This window comes from Bos javanicus, chromosome 4 (genome assembly GCF_032452875.1).
Source record: "Bos javanicus breed banteng chromosome 4, ARS-OSU_banteng_1.0, whole genome shotgun sequence".
In the NCBI taxonomy this organism is placed as follows: domain Eukaryota; kingdom Metazoa; phylum Chordata; class Mammalia; order Artiodactyla; family Bovidae; genus Bos; species Bos javanicus.
In genome coordinates, this window is record NC_083871.1 from 109,971,374 (window position 1) to 109,993,211 (window position 21,838).

Sequence of the window (21,838 nt, forward strand, 5' to 3'; positions counted from 1 at the left end):
CACCAGAAGTTATCATATTTTCTCCTGTGAACATGTATTAATATCCAGATGCAAACTTTTTTTTAAAATTATTTCCATGCTGATGCTCTTGTCTGACTACAATGATCTCTTATCTGATCATGTAACAACTTTCTAATGTCTCTCAAATAATACACATTTTTCTCAGAACAGTGACCCTATCAAAGCATAATTCAAATTTTGCTACTTCTCTGTTCAAAACCCTGCAAAGGCTCCTTATTTCACTTAAAGTAAAAATCAGGCTCTTAAAAAATACCTAAGTGAATTGAAAATGAAAGGGAAAGTCGTTCAAGTCCTGTCCACCTCTTTGCAACCCCATAGACTATACAGTGCATGGAATTCTCCAGGCCAGAATCCTGGATTGGGTAGCCTTTCCCTTCTTCAGGGGATCTTACCAGCCCAGGGATTGAACCCAGGTCTCCCACATTGCAGGACTCTTTACCAGCTGAGCCACAAGGGAAGCCAAAACAAAGAAAAAAAACTAAGGAAAATAAAACCAAAAATGAAAAAAATAAAATCCTTCCTGATAGGCATCCTGTTCACTTTCTAACTATGTCTTGCACATTCTACTTCAGACTGGCCTCCACATGTAAACAACAAAGGCCATATTAAAGCCTTTGCTTCAGATAATCTGTCTGCCTAGAAGAGAGTTCTGTAAGATATCCGCTTGATTAGCTTTCTCATTACATTCAAGTCTTTCCTCAAATACTAATTTCTTGAGGAACTGTACCACACAATGTGACTTAATATTTCATTTTCTCTCCTCTCTCTGGGAATTGGTATCCTCTAGTTTCCTTTTTTTTTTTTTAATAATTGATCATTAATTTGATTTATTGTGTACAGAGAGAATGTTTTCTACATGATAACAAAGCTTTGAAATATAATGAGCTTTTCTTCATACCCCAGTATGTGGTCAGTTTTCATAAGTGTTCCTTCAAGCTTGAAATGCATTCTGCCATTGTTGAGTGTAGTGGATACTTATCCACTGGATCAAATTAGTTAATTGCATTATTCAAATCTTTTGTATCCTTAGTGATTTTTTTTTTCTGCTCAATTTATCAATTACTCAGAGAAGTGTATTTAGAGTCTCCTATTCAAATAGTACACTTTTCCATTCTTCCCTGCAGTTCTGTGAATTCTTTAAATATTTTTGAGTCTGATACTAGTTGCATATAAGTTTATAGTTTTGCATCTTTTTCTATTTATTGAACTTCTTATTAGTATAGAGAGGTCTTCTTTATCTTTAGTAATGTTTTCTACCCTTTGTTGTTATTCAGTCACTAAGTCATATCCAATTGTTTACAACCCCATTAACTACAACACACCAGGCTTCCCTGTCCTTCAGTATTTCTCAGAGCTTGGTCAAACTAATGTTCATTGAGTCGGTGATGCCATCCAACTAGCTCACAATTTTTATGGAAGTAAAACTTGACCTCCTTCAACCTGTAGTTTCACTTTGGATCCAGACAAATGGAAGCACCAGAAATAGATCCAGGGGCAGGGTAGTCTTTCTCTACCTGAGGCTACAACTACTGTGGGACAGCCTTCCTCTGTACCTGCAAGTCTCGCTTTTCCCCCTAACTTCTTTAGGTGTGGCATCGCCAATGCCTCCCTACTATTTTGATCCCTGGAATACTTTATATGCCTTTGTTAGCTTTCCTTAACATCTTTCTGGAGAGCCAGAACCCCTTGACTGAAAAAAAAAAAAAAAGAACAGTTAGTATAATTTCTAACTTCAAAGTTCCAGGAACTAGGAGCACTGATGTCCAAAGGCAGGAAAAGTTGGACAGCCCAGCTCAGGAAGAGAGAGAAGCCACCCTTATCTTTACCTTTTTATTCCACTGGGCTTCCAACTTATTAAATGATAACCCCTGACATTGATAAGGGTAGGTCTCTTTATTCAGTCTACTGAAATAACAGTTCAGTTCAAAATTTCACTGCATTCTTCATATGAAAGAATGAAGTGAAGTATCACATTGTTTCTCACTGGGAAACAATGTGATACTGAAATTTGGAATGAGGACATCTGGTTGGATCTAAATAATACTATTGGACTTCCAAGTCATACAGCCTTCCTTACCAGTGATCCAAGCCTTTCCCTCCAATGATCAAGATCAGACTTCCTCTGATGGAGCAAACAAACAAACAAACAAACAAACAAAAAATACTTTGTTAATTCCACTTGAGATAGATGCCCTGAAGGAGAACCATCATTCTCCTTATGGTCAACCACAAATACTCTTTGTGGTCACTTGACCAAAAGCTAGGGTCAAATGTGAGTATGCTCCAGGGGACAAGTATATAATATAACACCACTAAACAGAGCCTACCTATCAAAAGAATCACCCAAAAACTTTATTAGTGTATCAGCAGAAACTTAGGAACATATTTGAGAAAAGAATCTAAGAGTATTCAATCAAGTTAAATTCATTACTATGGATGCACTTAATAGAGATTTCTAGATTTAACATGCTAACTCATTTATCTGGAGGTAGCTTTAACTACTTCCTTGGTTGGTTAACCGAACACTGGAAGCAAAGCTGGCCAACATTTAATGTGATTGAGGTGCCAGGTCTTCTCTTCCATGATAAGGAGAAAGGAATCCAAAGATTGGACTTATCACATGTAACATGCATACTCATCTCCCATATACATTTCATAAAAGATTAAAAAAAACTTTAATAAGATATTGAGAAATTCATTAATAAGTAGAACACTTATATCTTTGAAAGTTCTGAGATCATTTTCCTTTTTAGGTCAGGTGCAGTTTTAAAGATGCTGGCATTGAGATGAGGCACAGATATCTACAATAAAAGAAAGCAAGGACCAATGGCTAAACAGAATGCTTTGATCCTCAGAGATGTTAGCAGTGGCCAATTGATTTCAGTGTCCTTGGGACTGCAATGGGTGGGGAAACCAACAGAATGTCACTGGAGCTACATTACAGCAAAAACTTTAGATAGAAAACACCTGACTTGATTTGGTACTGAGAAAAGTCACAGCCTTTCTCCAGTATCTAGACCTAAATCAACATGGAGAGCCAGAGTCCCTTGATTGAAAATAATAATTAAAGAAAGAAAAAAATTTCTTGAAGAAGGATTATGCACAATTGCTACCAGTATATACTACAAAGTGTCTCTAAATTTTCCCCAATTAGCCTGGAGCCATTTAGAGAAAAAAGAAATACCCAGAATTCTTAGAGGATTTCAGTACATCAGTTCTGAAATGATACTAATTCCTGGGGACTCAAAATTTCAGTCTTGCCAAAATGCAATTTTTTGGTGATTAAGTGATATCTATAGTCTTAACTCAAATGTGTCTCCATGTGTGTTAGTCCATGGACTCACTGTATAGTATTTTCCTAGTGCTTAAATGTGTAAATGAAATACACATTCTTGGAAACTTCAGAATTCCTCTATTACCACTCTGATACTTGACATAAGATCCATTCAGGTAGACAAGGCTTGATGACAGTCCCTGGAACATTCACTCCCTAGGAAGAAAATGAACCTGAAGCAATATGACATTCTTGAGGGAAGAATCAATGCCATTGTTAAAGATTTTAAATAAGCAGGATGATGACTGCTCAGCAGGACTATCATGGCATTTGAGAAATAGTGAATATTGTCAGTTGTTGCTCAGTCATTCAATCATGTCCAACTCTTTGCGACCTCATGGACTGCACCACATCAGTCTTCCCTGTCCTTCAGCATCTTCTGGAACTTGCTGAAACTCATGTCCATGGAGTCAGTGGTGCCATCCTACCATCTCATCCTCTGTCATCCCCTTTTCCTCCTGCCTTCTATCTTTCCCAGCATCATGGTCAACAATAGACTCAATTACTACTAGGCTATGCCTCTCCTAATTTAGGGATAAATATGGTAGTTTTTTCACTTTTAGGGATGCTTGTGCCCCATTGTGTGCATGCATACTAAGTTGCTTCAGTCGTGTCTGACTCTTTTCAACCCTATGGACTGTAGCCTGCCCAGCTCCTCTTTCCATGGGATTCTCTAGGCACGAATACTGGAGTGGGTCACCATGCCCTCCTCCAGGGGATCTTCCTGACCCAGGCAATGAACCCATGTCTCTTACCTCTCCTGCACTGGCAAGAGGATTCTTTACTCCTAGTGCCACCTGGGGAGCCCACCTGGGCCCCATTAGGTGGAGATAAATACTTTGTTAGGTATCTCATTCTGCACATGTATTTCAATGTGTTTTGAATGATATATATGAAAGCTGGGAAGCCAAAAGGAAGGACTTTCTCGGGTATCGACATATTGCATCTTAACTACAAACACATATTTCATTGTTTGCTCTGAAAATGTGGAACTGGGCTTTATTTTAACTTTTTATTTTGTATCGGGGCATAGCCAATGAACAATGGTGAAATAGTTTCAGGTGAACAGTGAAGGGACTCAGCCATACATAGACATGCATCCATTCTCCCCAAACTCCCCTCCCATCCAGGCTGCCACATAACATTGAGCAGAGTTCGCTGTGCTATACAGAAGATCCTTCTTTGTTATCCATTTTAAATACAACGCTGTGTACTGGCAACCATAAGATTGTTCTCTGCGAGTCTCTTTCTGTTTTGTAAGTTCATTTTTATCATTTCTTTTTAGATTTCACATACAAGGGATGGCTGGCTTTTTAAGGATGGTTCCTTTGCCAATTGGTACAATGTTAAATATTGTCAATAGGGATCAGAGGGGACAGTGGAGTTGGAGGGAGGTTTTCTCTTCCTGGTTCTAACAAGTTGCCCTCACCAGACCTCTACATCATGCAGTTTCTCTAGTGCTGAGCTCCTGCAGCTTGTAGGTTCTCCCATGCCTGGCTCCTGCTCAGCTCAGCTCATGAAGCATATTTCCCCAACATCTGTCTTCTAAAGTGATGGCTTTCCCCAGGGCTGGGTCCTGCAGTTTCTCCTTGTACTTCCTCCATCTTCCCAGTGGAGTGTCACTGATGAGGGACCACCCCATGAATGGCTCCCCTTTGGGTGTCTTTCCAATGAGTTCTATTGTACGCAATTGTCAGGCAAGTGTACTCTTCTCGGTTCTGTATTGTCTCAACAAAAATGTGAAGCGACAGACATTAGAGCCCTAGGCATATCATAGTTCTCAAACAGACCGTGTTATAGCTCTCGGGTCTTGGACAAACCGGGTTATAGCTCTTAGACAGATCAGTGTTACAGCTCCATGTTACAGCTCTACTTTATTTAGAAAATAGCAGGAAAATCCATCCTCGAGGCATGAGGGGGTGCCGACCCAAAGATGCAAAGAGAAGAGAGTCAGGGAGCACGCCAGGGTGTAGGAGAGAGAGAAACCCTTGGCCCTTTGGCTCTTTTTATATGTTTTATTCTCCCCCTGGGCCTGCCCTATGTAAATTGGGCTAACCAGGAGTGCTGTTTGTTCTGCCTGAGGTCCTCACTCCTGTCGGACCTTCCTTTGTTCTATTTTCGTGGGCTTTTCCCTTCCTTGTCTTTTAGCCACCGCCATTTTGGACTCCTGTTTCCTATTCTAACTACCTAACAGAATCATCCCTTGGGGCAGGGCAGGAGTGGGGGACACATTCTAAGCAAGTTCCATTGATAGGGCATTCAGTTCAGTTCAGTCGCTCAGTTTTGTCCGACTCTTTGCAACCCCATGGACTGCAGCACAACAGGCCTCCCTGTCCATCATCAACTCCCAGAGTTTACTCAAACTCATGTCCATTGAGTCGGTGATGTCATCCAACCTTCTCATCCTCTGTCGTCCCCTTCTCCTCTTGCCTTCAATCTTTCCAAGCATTGGGGTCTTTTCAAATAAGTCAGCTCTTCGCATCAGGTGGGCAAAGTACTGAAGTTTCACAGCGTTAGGGAAATTAAATAAATTGTCTTGTTTAGGCTTCAGAGACAGAGCAGAGCAGACCTCTGACCTTGCTTCTAACCTGCCTGGACACTTCCCTGACTGGGAGTGACTGGAAGTGACTGCCTGCTGTGAATGTAAGATGGGGGAGAAATCTTGAGATTGTTGAGCCCCTGGAGGGGTCCTGGCCAGCCAAGCCCCAGGCTTAACCACATTCCAAGTTTTACACAACAAAACACACAGCATTAACATGAAGCCAAATCTACAAATTGGTCACAGATTGATGATGATATCAGTTTGTGTCCTGGGATTAATAAATGAGAACCCCGAATTACAATCTTTGAAGTCTCATCCACTAAGCAGACATGCTGCCTGGGACATTTTCCCAGTTGGGACTCCAGATGTGTTGTGTCACAGGAGTTGCCAGAGCTGTTAAGTCTGGATGTTGATCAAAACCCAATTTGGTGATGTATCCTCTGCTCTATTTCTCTTCTCTTTTAATGTTAGTGTATGGAAAGTAAGCTAGATAATTCTCTAATAAATATTTGTATTATTTATTTGTATATGATGAGTGGCTTATTTTGTTAACAAGTCCTTTGAACTTGAGACGAAAGTGAAAACTTTCAGCAAAACACAGGGTCTCCTAATAATGTCAACACCATCCGCTAGACCATGGACAGACATGCCCCCCTCTTTGAGAAGATACGGATTTGTGGGTGTTTCTGTTTTGGGCACTCTACTTCAGCCGCAGGGAGAGTGGCTGTTGCCTGCATCTGTGATTCTTGAACTCTCTGGAATTCTCATGATTTATTAGTCTATCTCTCCTCACCCCACTTCCTGTTACAGTTTATTCTTTATTTTAAACGTGTCCTGTTCCATTTATTGTGTGCTTTCTGTCACGTGGTTGTCTCCCAACTGGCTAGATTACAAGATGTCAATAATCCACTCTAGCACTAACAATTAATTACCCATTCATGAATTAATTATTGCTTCATATAAAAGCAAACCTCCTCCCCACCTCCATTTTTGGCTGTACTGTACAAGGCAAGCATGGAGTCTTAACCACTGGACAGCCAGGAAACCACCCCTCCCCACTTTTTTCCTGATGAAATGCATCACAGTATATATAAAGACAGAGAAATTAAAAATATTTTTTGATCCATGCCACATATATTAAATGATATATTAGACACCATTACTTTATATCAATTAGCTCTAATGTAGAGTTCAATTTTTCTTCATCAAGGAACAAACTAATATTGCTATAAACCTATACTACTAGTATTTATTTTAATGTTCTCCTAAATTACTTTTAGATATAAAGAATTGCCAGACCCTTTAGGAAAAAGTCACATTTCCTAATTTTAGTTAAAATATTCTGTATTAGAGTGAGGTTTCCTCTTTAAGTGTTAAGTAATGTATATGATGTGTCTTCCTTGTAGTAGTTTTAAAATAGGCTGTATGTAATACTTCAATCAATTGATTATTAATTAAAATAAGAAAAATGAAAGTATTATGAATTCTTTATGATTCACTTCAAAAGAAAAATGTTCCACATTATGAAGGAAAAAGAAAAAAAAAGAACTAAGAAATATTCCAAGTGGTATTACATAGTTTTAAAGAAGACCCAATACTATTTAATTATTTATTTATTTAATATTAGAATGCAGGCATTCCTGATGGCCACTAAGAACCATGATATTATTGTGATTTCATAGAAATTTGTACGCAGGTATGGAAGCAACAGTTAGAACCGGACATGGAACAACAGACTGGTTCCAAATATGAAAAGGTGTACGTCAAGGCTGTATATTGTCACCCTGCTTATTTAACTTCTATGCAGAGTACATCATGAGAAACGCTGGGCTGGAAGAAGCACAAGCTGGAATCAAGATTGCTGGGAGAAATATCAATAACCTCAGAAATGCAGATGACACCACCCTTATGGCAGAAAGTGAAGAGGAACTAAAAAGCCTATTGATGAAAGTGAAAGTGGAGAGTGAAAAAGTTGGCTTAAAGCTCAACATTCAGAAAACAAAGATCATGGCATCTGGTCCCACCACTTCATGGGAAATAGATGGGGAAACAGTGGAAACAGTGTCAGACTTTAAAAAAATCACTGCAGATGGTGACTGCAGCCATGAAATTAAAAGACACTTACTCCTTGCAAGGAAAGTTATGACCAACCTAGATAGCATATTGAAAAGCAGAGACATTACTTTGCCAACAAAGGTCCGTCTAGTCAAGGTTATGGTTTTTCCAGTGGTCATGTATGGATGTGAGAGTTGGACTGTGAAGAAGGCTGAGCACCAAAGAATTGATGCTTTTGAACTGTGGTGTTGGAGAAGACTCTTGAGAGTCCCTTGGACTGCAAGGAGATCCAACCAGTCCATTCTGAAGGAGATCAGCCCTGGGATTTCTTTGGAGGGAGTGATGCTGAAGCTGAAACTCCAGTACTTTGGCCACCTCATGCAAAGAGTTGACTCATTGGAAAAGACTCTGATGCTGGGAGGGATTAGGGGCAGGAGGAGAAGGGGACGACAGAGGATGAGATGGCTGGATGGCATCATTGACTCGATGGACGTGAGTCTGGGTGAACTGCAGGAGTTGGTGATGGACAGGGAGGCCTGGCGTGCTGCAATTCATGGGGTCGCAAAGAGTCGGACACGACTGAGCGACTGAACTGAACTGAACTGAACTCATTTCTCCGTCTCCCTAAACAAATGTCACTCAATGCCAATGACAATCATCAAGTTCATGTACTCCACGAGGTCCCTGAAAATAAAGCAATCTTTTGTACACTGAAACATGCATTAGCATGAACATCCTGAAGACAAGAGAACATTCAGTCCAGAAAGAAAAATCAAAGCAAGATCACTTTGGAATTTTCAAATAATGAAGAAAAACACTGAAGATAAAAGAGAGAGAAAGTAAGCTACAAAATGTTTATAGAAACACAAAGTAGTAAATCAATGCTATGGGAAATCACAAAATTTCTGGTATTTCTTTCAAGGAAATTATTCCACTGTAAGTGTTGGGAGGACATGCTAAGACTTAGAGTTGTGTAAAGACTATACGGTTAACCTGTGCTAACGAGCTCAGTCATGGCCGGCCCTTTGCAACCCCATGGCTGTAGCCCACCAGGTTCCTCTGTCCATAGATTCTCCAGGCAAGAATACTGGAGTGGGTTGCCATTTCCTTCTCTGTGGTTAACTTGGAGAGCTCAAACTGAAGCCTATCAACCTATTTGATTCATCACCAAAAGATAGCATATTTCTTTTCCTGAATTTTCTTCCAGACAGAAGTGTTTATAGTATTTAAAATGTAATGAATGTTTTAAAGGTGGAGCAGGCCTGTAGAATAGTACCCAAGGATCTCTGTCTTTTATTTTCCTGCCCTTCTGGAATCTTCTCCCCTTACCACTACTTATGGGAATCTTACATTTGTGAATAGGTATGATGCAGGAGACACAGGAGATGCAGGTTCAATCCCTGGGTGGAAAGATCCCCTGGAGAAAGAAACAACAACCCACTCTAGTATCCTTGCCTGGAAAATCCCATGAAACAGAGCCTGGCAGCCACAGTCCAAAAGGATTACAGAAAGTCCTGACTAAGTACATGATCCCCATAAGTAATGGTAAGGATCAAGAATAAGTACAGAATTATGAACAAACATGAGAGAGTGATTGAACTATATGAGTGGAAATGAACTAGTGATAACACAGTGAAGCAATGTATCTCATCACTTCAGGCTTTTTAAATTGTCAGAAAGTTTAAGGAGGGAAATACACCTGTAGAGAGGTATATGAAGAGAAGTGAATGAACAGAGTACTCTTCTACAAATTTGTAAACAGTACTTCCCATGACTTGCTCTTACTTTGTCATAACAAATCCCTTGCTATTATCCAGCCTGGGCCAACCTGTCAGATTATGAATTAGAGAATGACCTAATTACAACCTAGCTTCCCTGGTGGCTCAGACGGTAAAGCGTCTGTCTACAATGCGGGAGACCTGAGTTCGATCCCTGGGTCGGGAAGATGCCCTGGAAAAGGAAATGGCAATCCACTCCAGTACTATTGCCTGGAAAATCCCATGGACAGAGGAGCTTGGTAGGCTACAGTCCATGGGGTCGCAAAGAGTCGGACACGACTGAGCAACTTCACTTAATTACAACCTTAGGAAATTAATCAATGGGCACATTAAAAATAAGTGGAATGATAGATATGTAGGTAGATAGACCTACAGATAATACAACAATGAAGATTAGCCTCAGGAATTGTTCTCTAATTTAAAAGAAAGCACTCTTACAATATTAATACTCCCTCTTGTAGAGAAAACTAAATAGTCAACAAAACAGCCTTTTCTTCCTTCTGAGAATTCAATTACTTTATTTCTGTTGCTTCCTTTGAAATTAGGACCACTCATGTGATAAGCTTATTTTTAGGCTGCTATTTTTAGGCCAGACTGATGAAAATTCTACATAGTTTTTTCTGTTTCTGAGTGCCTGGCATATAGACAAATCCTCAAGAGACTGTGACAGTAATAAATTGAAAATGGCCTGATTACAACAGAGAAGAAGCCTTGTCATCTAATTTACTACTCAGAGGAGCACCATCCAGACAGCAGCATCACATCAGAGTGAGACTTGAGCGACAAATACAATTATTCAGTTATATCATTCTGTGTGTTTGTGTGCATGTGTGTGAATTTTCAGATGTGTCTGTTAGAACAACCAGCATTTAATTGTTCTGATCATTATACTTTGCAGATAAAAAGTTTCCAGGGGAAAAACGAATATCAGAGAAAGGATACTGAGAAGATTCTGCATGTAGAGAAAGAGCACAGATTCTTGAACTGAGTCTGAACTCTAGCCCCACCATTTACTAGTTGTGTAAAGTTGGGCACTGTATTGATATTTGAGTTCTCTATGCCTCAGCTTCCTCAGGTATGAAATGGAGTTAATAATAGTTGTTATAACTGTTATCCTTGTCCTAGGGAATAAAAGTGTAGAGACATTTGCTGCACGTGACATAGCAACTGGCACATTTAAAGCAATCTGCCATTCTCAGTGTCCTTCCTATCTACTTTCTTCTCCTTTTTCTTATATTTCCTACACTTATCCCTTGATGAGCATGCTTTTTTTTTTTTCCCACAGACTACAGGAGGACTGAAATAAACAAAATATATGTAGCAATTGTGAGATAAGTAGAAAGGATTTCAATCAACTGAAGCTGACACTTGAGTATAAAATAAAGTTTTTTGACTCCCAGTAAATTAGGCAGGATTTTATCCTTTTGGAATCAAGGGTAAAAGACTGTAATGAGAATAATAAGCTAAATAATAGAGTAAAAATGGAAATTATAACAATTATGTTTGCCTTAAAACATTTTATTTAAATATAGTTTTAAGATGGTTTTTAAGATCACCTATCGGACACGACTGAGCGACTGATCTGATCTGATCTGATGCTATAATTTTAGTATTTATTTTAGAATATGACCTTTTTGGAAATGTTGAGACTATAAATCCAAGCAATTGGAATAGAAAGCTGTTAATCAATCTCTGAATGATATAATTTTGCTATGTGAAAAATAATGATTAAGGCACCATGTTGTTCCTTGTGCAATAATAATAGTAATAATTATAATAACTCTAATGGCAAACATGTCTATGGCTATGTACTAGTCACTTTTATAAGATGGGTGAATAGCACCACCAACTCGATGGTCATGAGTTTCAGCAAACTCCAGGAAATAGTGAAGGGCAGAAAAGCCTGGCAAGCTGCAGCCCAAGGAGGCACAAAGAGTCGCATACGACTAAGGTGCTACATAAAAGCAACTACATCATCTCTGAGAAAATTCATTTGTAAAGATAAGGTTAAATAAACCTCATATTTTAATAAGTGGCATATATTTCAGGATTCAAACCAAGGCACTCTAGCTGAAAAGTGCATGTTCTTAATGGGTGCACTTTACTGTGAAGGATTTATGAATTGTTACATCTAGAATTTTAATATTTTTTAAGAAATGGATGAACCCTATTAAATCTTAACTTTTCATTTTAGGCAGTTATTTTTACTTTGAACTAACTTTTAAAGAAATCTCCCCAGAAGTTTATGTGTCCACATAGCACATATTTAGAACAGCTGGAGAGAGGTGCAACCTGTGATTATGGAGCAGATTCACTCACTGAAAAGTTGACTGAGTGAAGAGGAAAGTCTAGTCCAAGGATCAGCTTGGAACTGAGCACTGTAGCATGAAATGAAATGCAAAGGATGATTCATATGCAAATGCAATGATGAATGGCAGTCTGCTGAATTTTAAGGAAACCTTTAATGGGACATATATGGATCAATGCTAGGTCAGGTCTTGTTCAACAGCATTTATAATTAGCTGGGACAGGAAGTAATGATTAGATTAATGACTCTTACAGGTGGTGTTAATTTGAGAAGTAAAACAGGCATCTAGATATCAATATGACAATATTTTATAGCAACTATGGTGAAAGAAAGAGAGGAAGGATGGGAGGGAGACGAAAGAAGAAGGAAAGAAAGAAAAAAGACATGGACACATAGATAGTGTCTTAAAATATGGAGAAAAAGTGTTCCTATTTTGACACTGATAGCATTTGGTTTTCTAAATAAATTCAACGTATTTAGTACATATAATTTAATACATGATGATTCGGTTTCTTTATAATCTTCCATCGTGGTAATGGTTGAGATAGTTTAACAACACGTTTGAGACTATTTGAATACAATTCTTGCCTCTGATTCTAGAAAAGCTACACTTTCAAGTTAATTGACTACTCTTATGGTGTATAATTCCTTACCTTCAGGATCTTTCTTGTCTCTTATTGTTCTTTTATTTCTTAACTGTCTCTCAAATCCATTATAATTTATTATAGCTATGTGCATTTTTACATTCAAGCTTATGAGAATTGTATACAAATGGTCTTGGAATGAGGATCTAAAGATTCTGTGTCTTCTGAGTGAGATAATGAAAGCACTGTGACAGATATTTATTAAACTTCTCTGTGTTCCTAAGTTGAGGTTTCTAGATGTGATTTCCAGATAAGTGAGGTGATCTCAGAATCCTTAAGGCTTTAAATTCTATTCCTTCCCCTACAGGATCATTTTATAGATTAATTTGATAGAATCTATTTGCAAGACTGAAATGTGGAAACCTACTTTGATGGTAAATGGAACAACAACAAAAAATAACTTTAGTATAAGTATACAATTTCTTCCCAAAGTTTTTTCTTTAATGTATCATTTAAATTCCTCTTCTATAAATCCTCATACCCTCAACCTACTATTCTTATTAATAAATCTCTCTTGCTTTCCATACCCACATTGACAGCAGCCGATAACAAGCAGGATACATTAAAGAGTTAAAAAGAAGACAGTGCTTATCTGAGGCGTTTTTACAAGCTGCAACTATCAGCTCTGAAAGGGGAATATTAGCTGTTGCAACATTCTGAAGCACCACGTCAAGTTTTCCTTAAAGCTTTCTTCAAGTAGTCCTTGATCCTGTTTCCACATTGCTGAATAATATTAACATGTTAATTCTGCTTTCCCTAAATTATCTTCCTCCACAATGTAAACAAGATACAAGTAGTTTCACTATTTAATAAAAGCATACTGATATTGTCTGGATCAATTTACACTGACACATTTCTGACAAACACAAATTTTTCAAATAAGGTTAACAAACAGATCAAAATACAGTAACAATAAAGTGAAATTAACTAATAATTTGAGACCCAAGTATAAGACTAATAGCTTTTATCAAGGAAGACTATATTTGTCCCAGTCATTTGTACAGAAGTCCAAAATAAGCTGCTGTTATCTGAATTAAATAATACTTTCGTGATTAATGGAAAGGTACACACTTTAAATTCTTTTGCTTGTAAATTATCTCATTATAGTAAAAAAGACTAACTACTTAAGGATTTTATTCCTGTAATGATCCCTTTCTCTTCTTCTACATGACCTTTTTATTATGTCTATGAATATCCAACCTGCTCTAATAGCCTCATTTTTAATCATTACATCTTCCTCCAGCCTGCATGCTCAGTCCTGTCTGACTCTTTTCAACCCTTCGGACTGTTACCCTCTAGGTTCCTCTGTCCATGATGTTTTTCAGGCAAGAATATTGGAGTGGTTGCCATTTTCTAAGCCAGGTGATCTTCTCGATCCAGGGATCAAGCCAGGGTTTTCTGTGTCTGCTGCATTGCAGGCAGATTTTTCACCCACTGAACCATAGGGAAGTCCTTAATGGTTACACATCAGATTTCTGTTCTACTCAGGCTACCACTCTGCTACAATTATGTACCATTTTACTTCTAATACTATTTATTTGTCCTCCATAAGTCTCTTCTTTTTAAAGCAATGCCACCCGAGGTTCTACAGTTCATTATTTTTTTCTAATAAAACATTTTGGGGTGAGTTCATCCTCCTTATTGCCTTTTTGTTTACTTATATTATTTTCTGCTTTTATTTGTGTTATTTTCTCCTTCTTTTGACTTTTTCTATTGCTTTATTTCTATCTAAAAGCAGATGTTTTTTAACCTTTCTTTTCTACTAGATATTATTTTCCCGCCATAGATTTCACAAGCTTTGATATTTAATATTTTTATCTTACATTTCTTAGTGGTTCTAATGCAATAGAATTTCTTCTTTTTGCTTTTCGTACAAGGGTCGACTAAAAAAATGCACAACGTGAGAGTTATGAGTTAAGTTTTATTTGGGGCAAATGAGGACTGCAGCCCAGGAGAAAGCACCTCTGATATCTTTGAGGAACTGTTCCAGAAAAGATAGTGGGGAAAGGTCAATATATAAAATTCTGTAAAGGGGGTTGTTGTTCAGTCACTTGGTCGTGTCCGACTCTTTGTGACCCTGTGGACAGTATCACACCAGGCTTTCCTGTCCTTCACCATCTCCCATCTTCACCATCTCTCAAATCCATGTCCGCTGAGTCAGTGATGCCATCCAGCCATCTCGACCTCTGTCATTCCCTTCTCCCATTTATTAGTTTTGGATTTTTTTTTTTTTTTGAGAGCTCTGTTGAGATTTTCTACATAGATAATCATGCAAACTACATCTGGAGAATTTTATTCCTTCCCTAACTGTATGCTTTTTATTTATTAATCCTGCCCTATTCTTGCCTAATTGCACTCAGTAGAACTGCCAACACTATGATGGATAAGAGTGTTGAGAATAGGTATCTTTGCTTTGTGTCCAGTCTTAGGGTTAGACTTAGTAGTATTTTGTTGGAGCTGTTTTTCTTTTATATGTTTATTTGTTTGTTTGTTTGTTTTTTGTCTACCCCTGTTGACTTTTAGTGTCAGACTTTATTTTGGGGGGGCTCCAAAATCACTGCAGATGGTGACTGCAGCCATGAAATTAAAGATGCTTACTCCTTGCAAGGAAAGTTATGACCAACCTTGACAGCATATTAAAAAGCAGAGACATTACTTTGCCAACAAAGGTCCATCTAGTCAAGGCTATGGTTTTTCCAGTGGTCATGTATGGATGTGAGAGTTGGACTGTGAAGAAGGCTGAGTGCTGAAGACTTGATGCTTTTGAACTGTGGTGTTGGAGAAGACTCTTGAGAGTCCCTTGGACTGCAAGGAGATCCAACCAGTCCATTCTGAAGGAGATCAGCCCTGGGATTTCTTTGGAAGGAATGATGCTAAAGCTGAAACTCCAGTACTTTGGCCATCTCATGCAAAGAGTTGACTCATTGGAAGACTCTGATGCTGGGAGGGATTGAGGACAGGAGGAGAAGGGGATGACAGAGGATGAGATGTCTGGATGGCATCACTGACTCGATGGACGTGAGTCTGAGTGAACTCCGGGAGATTGTGATAGACAGGGAGGCCTGGCGTGCTGCGATTCATGGGGTCGCAAAGAGTTGGACACGACTGAGCGACTGAACTGACTAACTGAACTGAACTGTTGACTTTTGTGCATTGCTACCTTCTTCAGCTTTGACTGTGGAATATATGAAGCAAAATGAAAGCCCAGGGAACTGACCACCACGTCATTCCTTGGCAGCTGAAATCCCTAACCTGGCTGCCTTCTTGTCTCCGTATCTCAGAGTATCCTAATGTTTGTTCTATACAAAATGTCCAGTGTTATTTAGCTGTACATTGTTGGTGGATAAGGGGAAAATATGTCTATTCCAACTTCTCTAACTTTTATATTTTGACTCCAAAATACTTCCTTAAGCTTCATCATGCTATGATTTTGCCATCCGTGCTTAACCTGAGAGGTGATGGTCAACTTTTTATAAGTAGAATATTCTGCTATTTTGCATTGACAGTATGAATTATTTCCATTAGCATAATGGTGAATGGAGGTTTTAAATTCCTATCTCCTACCACTGGACAAACAGATCCAACGATACTTCAGCAAACAATCCAATCCCTAGTTGCAGAGGTTCAAGGGGATGTAGCAACCTAAGCATTTCATATTCAACAAATCTGCATTATCATCTCTTTACAAAACAGTGACAACTTGCATGTGTTTGTCAGGAACATAGATACACAGAACATAATTCAATTTGGGATAACATATTGTTTCCAAAGAATAGAGGAAAATTCAATAATAACTCCTGTATTTGGAAAATAGAAATGGCAAATTTATTTTAGTCTCAGTGTCACTGGCAGGAAATCTGGAAAGAATTCTTGCTTTGTGACTCCCTAACAGCTGGATTTATTGCAAAGCAAGCCTTACTTAATTCCTGGGATTAACAGGACTAATATTAGGATATTATTTTCCCCCAGTATTTTATTAAGCACAGCTGCACTTACTCATGGACAGAGAAAGGAGAGAAGATAAATTTCTAGCTTGTGTGTGATCATCAAAAATATCATTCCTGAGGGTCACCACAGTCCTAAAAGCCATTTATTGGTATTCTGCAGATAAACTGCAAAATTAGCAAGATGTCTAGCTCCCATGGTGGAGAGATTCTATTCAAAGAAAATTAAATAGCTCACTAATTTGGATATTGCACATAGTCTTAGTATACATTTATCTGAATTTTCAAAAGTATAACAGAAGCCTGCAGTATGCAATTAGGGATGTAACAAAGAATTTCATGTAGTTTTCAAAGCCAAATTGTTATGAATTTAGGTCCTTAATACGCCATGCTTAATTAGACTAATAGAGAACAATAATTTAAAGGACAACTTTAAACCTGGAAACAAATTTCAGATATTTTGTCATAGTGATTCTGTTCAAATGTCCTATATTGAAATAATATATAAAATGCTATGTATCTTTACCACTATTTTATCCTCATGGACTCTAACACATTTTGTAATGGAAAATAGAGTTTTCATCTCTAAAAATATAGATATCTCTACAGACTTTGTAATGTGTTGTAAATAATACAATAATTATATATTTTTGTTTGATTTTGGTTTTTTAAATTTGAGCTACATCCACTAAGCCATACACATCCTTCTTAATGATACTAATTTAAGCTTAACATAAGACACAAAAACTTCTAAATTTTATAACAAAAAATGTCTTCTCTTTAAACTTCCTCCCAGATTTTAATATATTCTTATTTTACACCTATATGAGGATAATGATCACTCCCTAGTTACAATTAAAATACCTTATCTTTTCTTGAAGTAATAATAAACATGGGAATAATTAAGAAGCAAATGTTCACAAAATGAAAACCAAGTATAATAGCATTATCTGATTAAAAGCAAATTTAAAACAAAAAAAGACTAATATCATTGCCTGGAGACAAAATATATCATGAAGTTACCAACAGTCTGGTATCTTGGCGACCTAAGACTGATATTAGTCAACAAATTTTTTTTTCTCAAGTTTCTTGGAAGCAAAAACCACTCCAATTTTACTGAGACATAAATGAGTGAGACATAAATTAAGAGCAACTAGGCTTATAAACTTCTCTTTCTCTCATCTTCACTCATATGAAAATCTACATAAATGAAATCATCATTCTCTTTTGTTGAAAAATGCAGTCAGAGTAACCTCTTTTTTTTTTCTTTCTTTCTTTCCTTTTTTTTAAAATTTGGTATGAGAAGGAAATTAAGAACTGAGATTCATCACCAAATCATAGGAGTCACAAATCACCAGTCACAAGACTGGGCTCAGGGAAATATTTTAACCCAATCTCATAACTTATGAACGTATCTAATGTTGATATTTATAATATCCCTATTGCAGAAACAGGACATTCTTCACAGCTGATGTAGACAATGTTTGATTTCACCCCAAATTCATATAATGAAGCCCCAATCCCCAGCATGATGGTGTTGAGGCCTTTAGGTGGAAATAGGGTTTAGAAGAAAACATTAGGGTGATGCCCCGTGATGGGATTAGTGTCCTTATAAGCAGAGGAAGACATCAGAGTCCTCTCTGTCTCCCCTATGTGAAGACACAGCAAGAAGAAGGCTGTTCAAATCAGGAAAAGGGCTCTCAGCAGATACCAAATCTTCTGGCACCTTGTTCTTGAGAGGGTAACAGGCAGGCAGGCCAGGGGTCTCCAAATGGAGGAAATAGGCTACAAGTATCAGACAATTGTTTATCTCTCTCTTAAGTGGCAGGAGGAAACAAACTAGTGTTATATTTTTTCCCCTTCTCTATACAAATTTAAAAAGAGATTTCTCCTGTGTTGCCATAATGACACCTGGTTCCACCTGAACTTAACTTTTCTCAAACCTTGAGCTAACCAATGCATTTTTCTTATGGAAATGTTTGTCTTAAGCTATGTTAATGTGCTATGCATTTACCCCAGATTCTGTCTTCAAGTCGGTTCTGGTTCAGCCTAAAGACTCAAAACCGACTTGACAAACCAGTATGTTTTAGTCAAATATTGTTCTCCTAACGTATGTTACGAAGAAGGCAATGGCACCCCACTCCAGTACTCTTGCCTGGAAAATTCCATGGATGGAAGAGCCTGGTGGGCTGCAGTCTATGGAGTCCCTCAGAGTCAGACACGACTGAGCGACTTCACTTTCACTTTTCACTTTCATGCACTGGAGAAGGAAATGGCAATCCACTCCAGTGTTCTGGCCTGGAGAATCCCAGGAACAGGGGAGCCTGGTGGGCTGCTGTCTCAGGGGTCACACAGAGTTGGACACGACTGAAGCGACTTAGCAGCAGCAGCAGCAACGTATGTTAAGGGACTTAGCAGCAGCAGCAAGACTTCCCTGGTGGTTCAGACAGTAAAGCGTCTGTCTACAATGCAGGAGACCTGGGTTCTATCCCTGGGTTGGGAAGATCCCCTGGAGAAGGAAATGGCAATCCACTCCAGGAGTATTGCCTGGAAAATCCCATGGACAGAGGAGTCTGGTAGGCTATAGTCCATGGTAGACTATAGTCCATGGGGTCGCAAAGAGTCGGACACGACTGAGCGACTTCACTCACTAACGTATGTTAATGAAACTATGTATCTGCTTGGAAATCTGCCTTTCTTCAAGATTCACGTCAATAGTTTTATGGCCTGGGATGACTCACCTGGTGCCAATGTTATCTCAATGCATGTTGTGGGTGAGGGGCCTGGTGCCAATCTCTGATTTTTGAGACATTTCCTTTTTTTTTTCTTTTTTTTTAACTTTACAATATTGTATTTGTTTTGCCATATATCAACATGAATCCACCACAGGTATACACGTGTTCCCCATCCTGAACCCCCCACCCACCACCCACCCCAAACCATCCCTCTGGGTCGTCCCAGTGCACCAGCCCCAAGCATCCAGTATCGTGCATTGAACCTGAACTGGCGACTCATTTCATATATGATATTATACATGTTTCAATGCCATTCTCCCAAATCATCCCACCCTCTCCCTCTCCCACAGAGTCCAAAAGACTGTTCTATACATCAGTGTCCCTTTTGCTGTCTCGTACACAGGGTGATTGTTACCATCTTTCTAAATTCCATATATATGCGTTAGTATACTGTATTGGTGTTTTTCTTTCTGGCTTACTTCACTCTGTATAATAGGCTCCAGTTTCATCCACCTCATTAGAACTGATTCAAATGTATTCTTTTTAATGGCTGAGTAATACTCCATTGTGTATATGTACCACTGCTTTCTTATCCATTCATCTGCTGACGGACATCTAGGTTGCTTCCATGTCCTGGCTATTATAAACAGTGCTGCAATGAACAGTAGGGTACAGGTGTCTCTTTCAATTCTAATTTCCTCAGTGTGTATGCCCAGCAGTGGGATTCTGGGTCATAAGGCAGTTCTATTTCCAGTTTTTTAAGGAATCTCCACACTGTTCTCCATAGTGGCTGTACTAGTTTGCATTCCCACCAACAGTGTAAGAGGGTTCCCTTTTCTCCACACCCTCTCCAGCATTTATTGCTTGTAGACTTTTGGGTCGCAGCCATTCTGACTGGCATGAAATGGTACCTCATTGTGGTTTTGATTTGCATTTCTCTGATAATGAGTGATGTTGAGCATCTTTTCATGTGTTTGTTAGCCATCTGTATGTCTTCTTTGGAGAAATGTCTATTTAGTTCTTTGGCCCATTTTTCGATTGGGTCATTTATTTTTCTGGAATTGAGCTGTAGGAGTTGCTTGTATATTTTTGAGATTAGTTATTTGTCAGTTGCTTCATTTGCTATTATTTTCTCCCATTCTGAAGGCTGTCTTTTCACTTTGCTTATAGTTTCCTTTGTTGTGCAGAAGCTTTTAAGTTTAATTAAGTCCCATTTGTTTATTTTTGCTTTTATTTCCAATATTCTGGGAGGTGGGTCATAGAGGATCCTGCTCTATATATGTCGGAGAGTGTTTTGCCTATGTTCTCCTCTAGGAGTTTTATAGTTTCTGGCCTTACATTTAGATCTTTAATCCATTTTTAGTTTATTTTTGTGTATGGTGTTAGAAAGTGTTCTAGTTTCATTCTTTTACAAGTGGTTGACCAGTTTTCCCAGCACCACTTGTTAAAGAGATTGTTTTTAATCCATTGTATTTCCTTTCTATAATTAACAGCTTCCTAGTAGCTATATACCATGCAGCTAAAGACTAGCAGGGGGCACTCTTTCTGCTCCCTTCTGATGTCTATGTCAGAAGCTTTCTCTATCTCTGTTATACTTTAATAAAACTTTATTACACAAAAGCTCTGAGTGATCAAGCCTCATCACTGGCCCGAGATTGAATTTTTCTCCTCTGGAGGCCAAGAATCCCAGCGTCTTTGATGGTTCAGCAACAACCTTTCAATCTTTGCTTAGCCTCCAAAAATGTAAGAATTAAATGCTTGTTGTTTAAGCCACAGAGTATAAGATTTTTTGTTACAGCAGTCCAAATTGATGAAGACAGTAATATATCAGCCAGTATTTTCCAGAAGAACAGAACTAATAGGAGATAGCCAAGTAGATATTTAAATAGATCCAACCATGAATATTCATTGGAAGGAATGATGCTGAAGCTGAAGCTTCAATACTTTGGCTACCTGATGCAAAGAGCTGACTCCATGGAAAAGACCCTGATGCTGGGAAAGATTGAAGGAAAAAGGAGGAGGGCACAGCAGAGGATGAGATGGTTAGATAGCATCACTGAACTCAATGGACCTGATTTTGAGCAAACTCCGAGAGATAATGAAGGACAGAGGACCCAAGCATGCTGCAGTCTATGGGGCTGCAAAGAGTCAGACATGGATTAGCAGTCAAACAACAACAACAGATAGATAAGAAAGATTATATAGACAGACAAAGATATATGAAAAGGGAGAAAATGAATGAGATTTAATATAAAGAATTGGCTCATTTGATTATGGAGGCAGAGAAGTCCCAGAATCTTCCACTTGCCAATTGGTGACCCAGAAAAGCCTGTATTACAATTTTAGTCCAAACCCAAAGACCTGAAGATTCTAGAATCATAAAGTAAGTTCCAGTCCAAGTCTGAAGTCCCAGTCTCAGAGCTGAAGAAGACCAGCTACCAGCTCATCAGTCAGGCAGGGAAAGCAAATTCTCCCTT